The following is a 9,380-nucleotide window of genomic DNA, read 5'->3' as shown; positions in this document are numbered from 1 at the left end:
AACTCCACACACAAGAAGGAGCAAGAATTTTTCTTGGCTAACTTAGTAACTCAGTGTTTTGTACATAGTAGCTACTTAAATCAATTTTAAAAAATTTAAAGCAGTTGAGAGAAAGATGCAGAGATGTACCCCTCTCCACACATATGTGTGTACAGCCCCCCATAACCAACACCCCCTCACCCCCACAGAGGTTCATTTGTTCTAATCTATGAACCAACATTCACACATCATCGTCACCCAAGGTCCACATTTGACTTTTTCCATCCTGTGGATTTGAACAGGTATATACTGACGTGTATTAGTGATTATGGTGTCATATTGAGTATGTGCACCTCCTGCATATCCTCTGTGCTCAGTCTGTTCATCCCTCCTCTCTGCCGACCTCCCAAACCCTAGCAATCTCTGATCTTTTTACTGTTGCCATAGTTTTGCCATTTGCAGAACGTCACGCATTTGGAATCACACAGTAGTCTTTCCAGATTGCTTCTTTGCCGTAGTAATATACCTTTAAGATTTCTCCTTATCTTTTCATGACTGAACAGCTTGTGTCTTCTTCATGCTGAATAATATTCCATTGTCTGTACAGGTGAATATCCACTCACCTACTGAAGGACATTTTTGCTGTCCAAGTGTTGGCAAAAATGAATAAAGTTTCTATAAGCATCACTTGCAAATAAGTACTTTTAAAATGAATAAATTAGTAAATAATAATAAGGAAGTAATAGATTACTAAGTAAATGAATACATGATGCTTTCCACTGTGCTAAATTAAATTACATTATACATATGTGTGTTAATACATTAGAAAACATACCATGTGGAACTATAGAATGTACTTACATGTCTAGTTCCCTTCAATGTTACTTTTCCTTGAAGAAAGAGTTTGTATCTTATCCATCATTGTTTCTTCATCATTTGACACAGAACCCAACGTCCTTAGGTTCCACTGATACTTTTGTTGTTTCTGGAGATATGGGATGGCAGATGAGAGCACAATAGAAATCCTGCTTATGCATATCTTAGTGATGAATTTAATAAGCTCTTTAAAAATGTAAAAACAGTAAGACCTCAACTAAAAGAACAAGATTCAGGGTTTCCCCATCGAAGAAAAATTAGGTTAAGAATTTTCAGTTATATGGGGGCCTCCCTGGTGGCACAGGGGTTAAAGTCTCAGTGCTATTAAGCTCGGCAGTCACTGCTGCATGAGTTCAATCCCCGGCCAGGGAGCTACCCACAGGGCACAGCAGACCTTTTTTTTTGTCTCACCTGCTGCTCCCCTCAGCAGTGTATTTCAATACATCTGCCTGTTCTGCTCCCCACTCTCTCTCTGGTGAATCCTCTCATGTCCTGCACCTCTGGCCTACACCCCAGGTCTTGTATGCATAAATAAATAAAAATAAATCTTTAAAAAAAACAACTTTCAGCTGTACGATAAAAGGAGAATGGGATTCCAAAATTTGAACTGATTCCATAAAAGCCTTTATTAATATTTTCAGTTTCAAAGAAAGAAAATGAACAGCCGAGGGGATCTTAAATAAGAAAATGTCAATGAATGCATTACACAGCTTTAATTAGTACTAATGGCTGCTATGTAATTAATTCAATTTACCAGCTCTTCTTCAATAAAAACATCTCCCTACCCTGCAGTTTCTACAAGATGCTGTAAATTTGTTCTGATTTCCTGCAAATAAGATGCTTTGGTTTCCTGACACTGGCTCTCTGACATTCAAGTGCTGGGTGCCTTTCTGCGGGACTTGGGTTGACCTCCTGGGTCTTTTATAGGAGAAGGACCCAGATAGTTCAGATGTTTAGATAAACTGGTTTCCTCTAGTTGACCTAGCTCAGTGGGCATTTCTCAAACCCTTCCCTGAAGATGCAGAACTGTGTGGATTTACTGCCCTATATGCTAATTTCAAGTTCAACTACAGAGGGACGTACTCATTCACATCTCAACTCCACGCTCCTCAGACAGCAGGATGAGCCCCAACTTCCTGATTTACTATACCTCAGTGTAAGTAGCACCTTATTAATGTCTTTATTTTCTACCACAAACTCCTCTTAGGAGAGTTGTAGATTATCTGAACCTTAAAAGCCCCTTTTTCATGCTATTTCAAGTTGAGATATTAACCACAATCCCCATTCACTAAAACACGTGCAATCTAATGTGTCACCTGATGGAATATTAAATTGCTCTTTTGATCAGGAACTTCACATAACATACAGGGTCTTGAAGAGTGACTCTTTTAAATACAGTAATTCAAGAAAATAGCTCACTTACTTCAGAATGCAAAGCAATGCCCATGTTGCATTATATATTCCACCAAGGTGAAATTCCCTTTTTTTTTTTTAATAGAGGCATGTTTTATTTATTTATTTGTTTGTTTGTTTGTTTGTTTATACATGCACTGGGTACAGTCAGAAGCGCGGGAGGGTGAGAGAATTCACCAGAGCGGGGAGCAGAGCAGGCAGAAGGACCAAAGTACACTGCTGAGGGGAGCAGCGGGCGGCAGGAGAGGTCTGCGTGCCATGTGGGACCCTCCTCCGGTGGCCGGGGAGCAGCCGGGGATCGAACCGGCGCCGCAGAGGCCGCGGGCAGCTTCGCAACCCAGCGCTCAACCACTGCGCCACAAGGGAGGCCCAAAATTCCCTTTTTTTTAAATTTCAAAATATATCCGGGAGGAGCAGAAGAGAAATGAAAATTTGTGGGGGAAGACAATAACAGAACTCTGTGCCTAAGGTAGAGTCTAAATCAAGGACTGAGCGAACTTCAGTCAATCTTGGATAAAATAAATGAACACGGGTGAGTCAGTTGTTTCTTAGTAGTGTGACCTTTTGGTTGCACATGGAAAAGAAAACGGGAAATCTGACCTTTTCAGATTTGATGAAAGCTGATCTGATATCATTTTTCTCTGGAAAAAGCCATTCCTGTACTACATCCAAAGGGAAAAAAATCTTCAAATCCATTATGTCAGGGCCAGGGCTATGACTGGCCATTTAATTTCTTTCTGGGAACTAGGGAAATAGCCCACTTTCTCCAGATAGCTACAACTCACCAGGCAAGGAGACTGCACACAGGTTACATTTCAGCACTGTGCCCCCTCCTCAGACAACTTTGAGCAGTGAATAAACTTTATCCTTTTTTCCAGCAACGCTACTCAATAATCTACTTTAAATCTTTTAGTGGTTTTTTATTTTTCTGAAGATTCACGTTCTATATGTTAGCCCAGCCTCTCCTTCTGTAACTCTGATTAGTTAGATATAAGGGCTTTTGACTCTGTCTTCTGTATCTTTTAATTCCCCCTTTATATTTTTCATCTCTCTGTGCTACAGTCAACATAATTTCTCCAGGGCTATTTTATGTCTTTTTCAGCGGGAGGGTCAGACTGTCTAGACTTTTTACTGGCAACGAAGGGCTGATCTCGTCTGTGCTCAGTTGGTGCCTGAAATGGAGATAACAGTCGCTCGCTCAAAAAACTGTTGTGAGACATCCCTAAAATGACAGATACGTGGCTTGAAATAGTCTCAGTTTTCTTGTCTGTGAGATGGGATAACAATAGCGCCTACCCTGTAGGTCAAGGGACACCAGGCCTTTACAGCACTCAGTCTGGAAGCACAGCCCACAGGAGGAATCCCATCATGGTAGATGCGATGGTTTCCGCAATCCTTTTGGTTACTCATGACAACGGGCTACTTAAAGAGCATAAGCCGGGCTTCCCTGGCGGCGCAAGGGGTTAAGACACAACCTGTGAAGCTGTCTGCAGCCTCTGCAGCACGAGTTTGATCCCCGGCCGGGCAGGGAGCTACCCACATGGTGCAGCAGACCTCTCCTGTCTTGCCCACTGCTCCCCTCAGCAGTGTATTTCAGTAGATCCGCCTGTTCTGTTCCCCACTCTGTCTCTGGTGATTCCTCTCATCCCCTGCACCTCTGGCCTGTACCCCAGTTCTTGTATGCATAAATAAATAAATCTTAAAAAAAAAAAAAAGAAAACATAAGCCAGAGATCTTCTGGAAGGTTAGAGTATGTCAATGTTTGACTTTTCTTGTTTCTGAAAATGTGTGTGACACAGTGTTTAGATGAAAAGCAGAGAAGTGCTGCTCACAGGGCCTGGGCTGTTATTCTTTTCAGTCTCCACGGTGTTACTTCGGCACTTAACTAGAGGAAATGTATACACATTTATAGAAAGAGCACGCAGCTCCTCAGAGCCCATCAGGTTTCAGCATTTGATTTATATTTTGTGAAATGGATTATAAACTCGTCACCAGAGGAAAGGAGTGGCGCGTCCTGAGGATCCTCGGGGAGTGAGTCCATCTCCTAGGTTGGGAACACATTTCCCCTCCCACCCTGCACTTAGCGTCCCTCTAAGTGCAGCTTGGAAGGCGGTGATGGTTTGTGTGTCAGCCCGCGGGCAGGTCCTGTAAACATACAGATCCAGGTTTTACTTCACTTTCATGAATGTGGATCCTAGTGGTGTTCATTTCAAAGGTGGCCATCGCTCCATGTCAGCCGCCCGCTGAGGCTTCTCAAGTGGCTGCTGTTTCAGGGACACTGTGGAGTGAGTTTGGGCCTTGGGGATGTCTGTCCAATTTTCTGACCTGGTGGAGTAAAGAAAAAGGAAAACGACAGTTATCAAAAGGATAACACTGTACATTGTAGTTAGAGTTGGTGGATGCTTGAATTGAAGTAAGTTGCAACAAAGCCAAAAGAAACGAATGAAAGTCTGTTTTGTTCCCACTGGAATAATACCCCTGTGTCTCCCTGCCAGCCGGCAGCGGCAGTCACCACGGACAACTTGCTGTCAATCAGGGCTGACAAGAAGCGGCGGCAGGCTTGTGGTTATTTGCATAATGTTTTTTAAAAATGATGACTTAAATGAAGGTATCATCATAGTCAATGAGAATGAATGAGAATGAAATGTCCTTCAAATCAATTGAGAGCAGTAGAATTTCTCCCCAGAACAGCACATTAGAATCACCCAGGGGAATTTTAGATGTTCCATGCCCAGGCCCCGCATCTGATTGCATTAAATAGGTATTCAGGAAGCAGAGTCTGGATGTTGGCAGCGTTTCAGTCTCCCCAGGTTATCGTGATCTGCCATGGAGCTGGCAGCTGCTGGCCTACCTCTTGTTATTGAGGAGCAAATCCTAAGAGCACTGATGAGCACTTTGCCAGCAGGCAGGCAGCAGGAAAGATGTTATTATCCCCAATTTACAGATGAGAAAACTGAGGTTTATTGTATTAACCAGCACTCAAGCATCAGGAGTCAGTCTATGCCTTGGAGGAGAACATGCCTCCTATCTTTCTCTTGGTCTTGAGGGCCCATGGTGCAAGGGGTTAAGCACAGCCCTATGAAGCTATCACCAGCCACTGCAGCACGAGTTCAGTCCCTGGCCGGCCAGACAGGTACCCACATGGAGCGGCAGATCTCTCCTGCCTCACTTGCTTCTCCTCTCAGCAGTGTATTTCAGTCAGTCTGCCTGTTCTGTTCCCTGCTCTATCTCTGGTGAATCCTCTCACCCTACACACCTCTGTAACCAGTTCTTGAATGCATAAATAAATAAAACTTAAAAAAAAGGGGGGGGCCATAACCATACATTTTTAGAAGAAGGAAGATATCATTTGGAAGGAGGAGACTGGGAATAAGAGATAAGATGGTGGTGTCCATCCTCGTGTCCAGTACTCCCAGTGAAATTAGGGTCCCAGGTCACACAGTCACTGATTGCACCCCTGTTCCCCCATTTGCCATCACGTGTCCCCGCAAAGCTGGGGACCATGCCTCCAGCACTGTATGGGCAAGTCAAGGCTTTAAATGGTTTGTCTCATTCTTCCCAAAGTTTCATTTTATTTTTCAAGTATGTTGTGATTTTTTTTTTCAACTTCAAAAATGCAGTCACTCTTTACAGAAGAGAATTATTTGTGACGAAATTGGGGCCCAGATTCTCCTCCCCTGTTTCTCCCTCAGCATCGGGTCATATTCCTTGTTCACACTGCAGGAACACAAGGCCCTGCGTTTGTGCAAGAACCATTCCCTCGCTCACACTGAGACCTGCCTTTGCAGCTTACATAGAAACAAAATGGAGGTAAGGGCTCGCTCTAGCACTGTCAGCTTCCTGTCTTCCACTTCTGGAGGACTCTCCATTCATTTCCTCCCTGCCCTGTCTTGTGGGCAGCATTGTCCCCAATCCCCACTCATTTGTGCTGATTCTGTCTCCTGCATCCCGACATCGCTCCATCTCTGCCCACTTGCTCATCTCTGAGGAAAGTTGACTTTGAGAGGAGAGGCTGGGCCTGGGGACCATGAGGAACGAGGGGGTAGGGGCTCTGGAATTTGGGCTGTGGCGAGAGTGTAGCTGCGTAGAGGTTGTAACTGTGCTGCAGGGGTTTTAGGAATGTAATGAGAGCTGGAACATTCTGTTGCTGTTGGCCTGAAGGGCAGAACCTTAGGTGGGAGGATTTCAGAAGGTTACAGGTCTGGATGACCACATCATTAGCAAACGGAGGGGGAAAATGGTCTCCAAAGAACTTAAGGGAAAGTGAGGGTCATATCCTGAGGGGGGAACCAGCCTTGGAGAACGGGAGGTCTCAACATTGAGATGTGAGTCACGGCACTATACACAGGAGCTCCTCACCCTCCATCATGAACTTCTCCAGGTGGGCTCTGCCTTAGTGCCGGGACCAAGCTCAGTGAGTTTTGGTGAAGATGTGCATCCCTGAATAGACCTGGAGATAGAAACTTCCATAGTGTGCAGCCTAGGGTCTGTTGGGGTGCAAAGGAGTCATCCTGAACACCCCTGTGTTCTCCTAGGCTGGCCAATAATCAAATAAGCATTAGAGTAATAAGAGAAAAATAAAAATATAGTAGTGTGTGTACTCCTGTGTGCACAGGAGAGACCCAGCTTGGCTGTTTGACTCAGCCACGTGGCTTCAGATGCCATCTTAACAGCTAAGGTAAAGCAAGAGAGTGGGGGCAGTCCAGGTGGAAAGAAGCTTAGGGAGGTTGTGGGGGAAGGCAGAGCAACCAAAAGTTCTGCCTTTTGGGAAAAAAGATAAGGAGATAAGATCTTTCTGGAAGAGAAAGAAGTTTGGAAATATCAAAAGCAAAGCAAATATCCACCCAGCCTTCAGAGCCCCTCCTATTAAATCAGACTTTTGCCAAAAAGTTGTATTTTGGGGTGGCAGAGTTTTGCTCCCCTATCATTCTAATCTGGACTGTGACCTTGATTTCTCTGGACCTCAGTTTCCGCATTTGTAATATACCGCTTACTGTAGTTGCTGCTCCTATGCTTTCAAATAAAGATAATGAACATATTAGTTTCAGGTATATAATGTCATGATCTGGTATTTGTATGTATTGCAAAAATGACCACCATAGAAGTCTAGTTCCCGTCCATCTGCACACTTAGTTATGCATTTTTTTCTTATAGCTACCAAAAAATTGTTTAGAAATAAGAGCTAAAGTCTATCCATTTCAGGCACAATGGAGGCTGAGTACATTACATTTTAATTTTTTTATAAAACTGTGATGATGACATAATAAAATTTTATAATATTTTTCACTTTGCTATCTCAACATACACTTTATAATCATGTACTAATTAATCTTAAACCACCCCGACATGACATTACTATTATGATCTCTATTTCCTGCTGGGAGAATGGAAGAAGGAGTGATTAAAATAATAATTAAGAACCAGGAGTCTTGGATATTAGTTTTCAATTTTAACTAATCATGGAACATTATTTGGGTTAAAAAAAAACTCTTGAATAACCTTTTGTGACCAATTATTTGAGAACAGTTTGGTCATAAAAAAGAATTTTAGCATTTCCTTCCCTTAATAAAAAACTGTTGTCATGGAAATATTTCAGTTCCCTATGTCCTCCAATTGCTTATATCTGAATGGGTCATAAACAAGCAAATTAATTGAGGTCTAGCAAAGTCTTTTACGATGGAAGTGAGGTTTCATAACAAGCTTCATTACAAAGCTTTCCAAAGTCTGTTTCCCAGGACGAAGAGAGAGGTTTGGCTATCCTCTAAAACCATGGTGTCCCATCATATAGGCCTTAGACAGCTCCTTTCTTTTTGAGCTCAAATACACTTAAATCTGTTACTGTTCCCACACAGAAATCTTACTTTATTTTGATTGGCTAGAAAAATGAAACTGTTTCATTTTCCATTAGATATGGCATCTCTCAGAGAACTGCTTCCCTCAAACATTGGGGAGTGACCATATTCCTAGGCAGTTCATGCTATTGTTTGCTTTTTAAATTTTTTAAAGATTTGTTTATTTATGCATACAAGAACAAGATTTATTTATTTATTTATTTATGCATATTTATTATGCATAGGCCAGAGGTGTAGGGGTGAGAGGATTCACCAGAGTGGGGAGCAGAACAAACGGACTGACTGAAATACACTGCTGAGGGCAGCAGCGGGCGAGACAGGAGAGGTCTGCTGTGCCATGTGGGTAGCTCCCTGGCCAGGGATCGAACTGGTGCTGCAGTGGCTGCCAATAGCTTGATAGTGCTGAGACTTAACCCCTTGTGCCACCAGGCCGCGCCTTGTTTGCTTTTTAATGAAATATTTCATTAACTAATGCAACTATTCATTTCATTCTGGCCGAAGGACCTGACCAATGTATGATATTTTATTCACCACAAAAACATTCTTCTTAGTTGTCTCAATAAAGGAGCTAAGCATCATGTTCCATGAATTTGTTTAAACACTGTGGGTGCAAGTGCATGATAAAAATCAACTCAGAGCAGGAATGTTTTATACCCTGGATCAACAGGAAGGGGTAGATTGAAGGTGTTATCTTAATTCATGCCTGGATCCGTGACTCCTAAATATGTTTAATTTCAGGCTACCATGCTGTTCCTCTCAGCTCCTGAGCTCCATTTGGCATGCATCTTTTTGCAGAACTGGAGAAAACAAGAAATGAATTTTGTTTTGAGATTTGCACAACGACCCTAGAACTGGATGACATCCAGGGTGGAGAATGAGCACAGAAATTGCCAAATTGGCTTTTGAGAGCTTGAATCTGGGAAATAAATCAGGCCTATCTGTTCATACCTGTATCTTCATACTTGGTTGTGTGAGAAGACACATGGGAAGAAAAGGTGCACCTGGAAAGAAAAGGTACACATATGGAAAGAAAAGGTGCACATATCTGCAGGTACACATGTGAGTCCACATGTGTCCACATGACTGGGTTAGAGCCCCAGGAGCAAAATATGAAAAAGATTGTCTCTATTCTTCAAGATTGAAAGACAAGGTCTGTTTGTGTAAACTTGTAGTACTCGTAACTGACATGACAAAGCCTTCATACACTGTCCTGCCTAATGCTTGAAGACAAGAGCAATAGCTCATCGCATTAGGTCAGAT

This window comes from Talpa occidentalis, unplaced genomic scaffold (assembly GCF_014898055.3).
Source record: "Talpa occidentalis isolate TD23 unplaced genomic scaffold, MPIMG_talOcc4v2.1 talOcc4.13, whole genome shotgun sequence".
NCBI classification, from domain to species: Eukaryota; Metazoa; Chordata; class Mammalia; order Eulipotyphla; family Talpidae; genus Talpa; species Talpa occidentalis.
The sequence above is the reverse complement of the archived record's forward strand: the minus strand, read 5'-3'. Positions refer to the sequence as shown.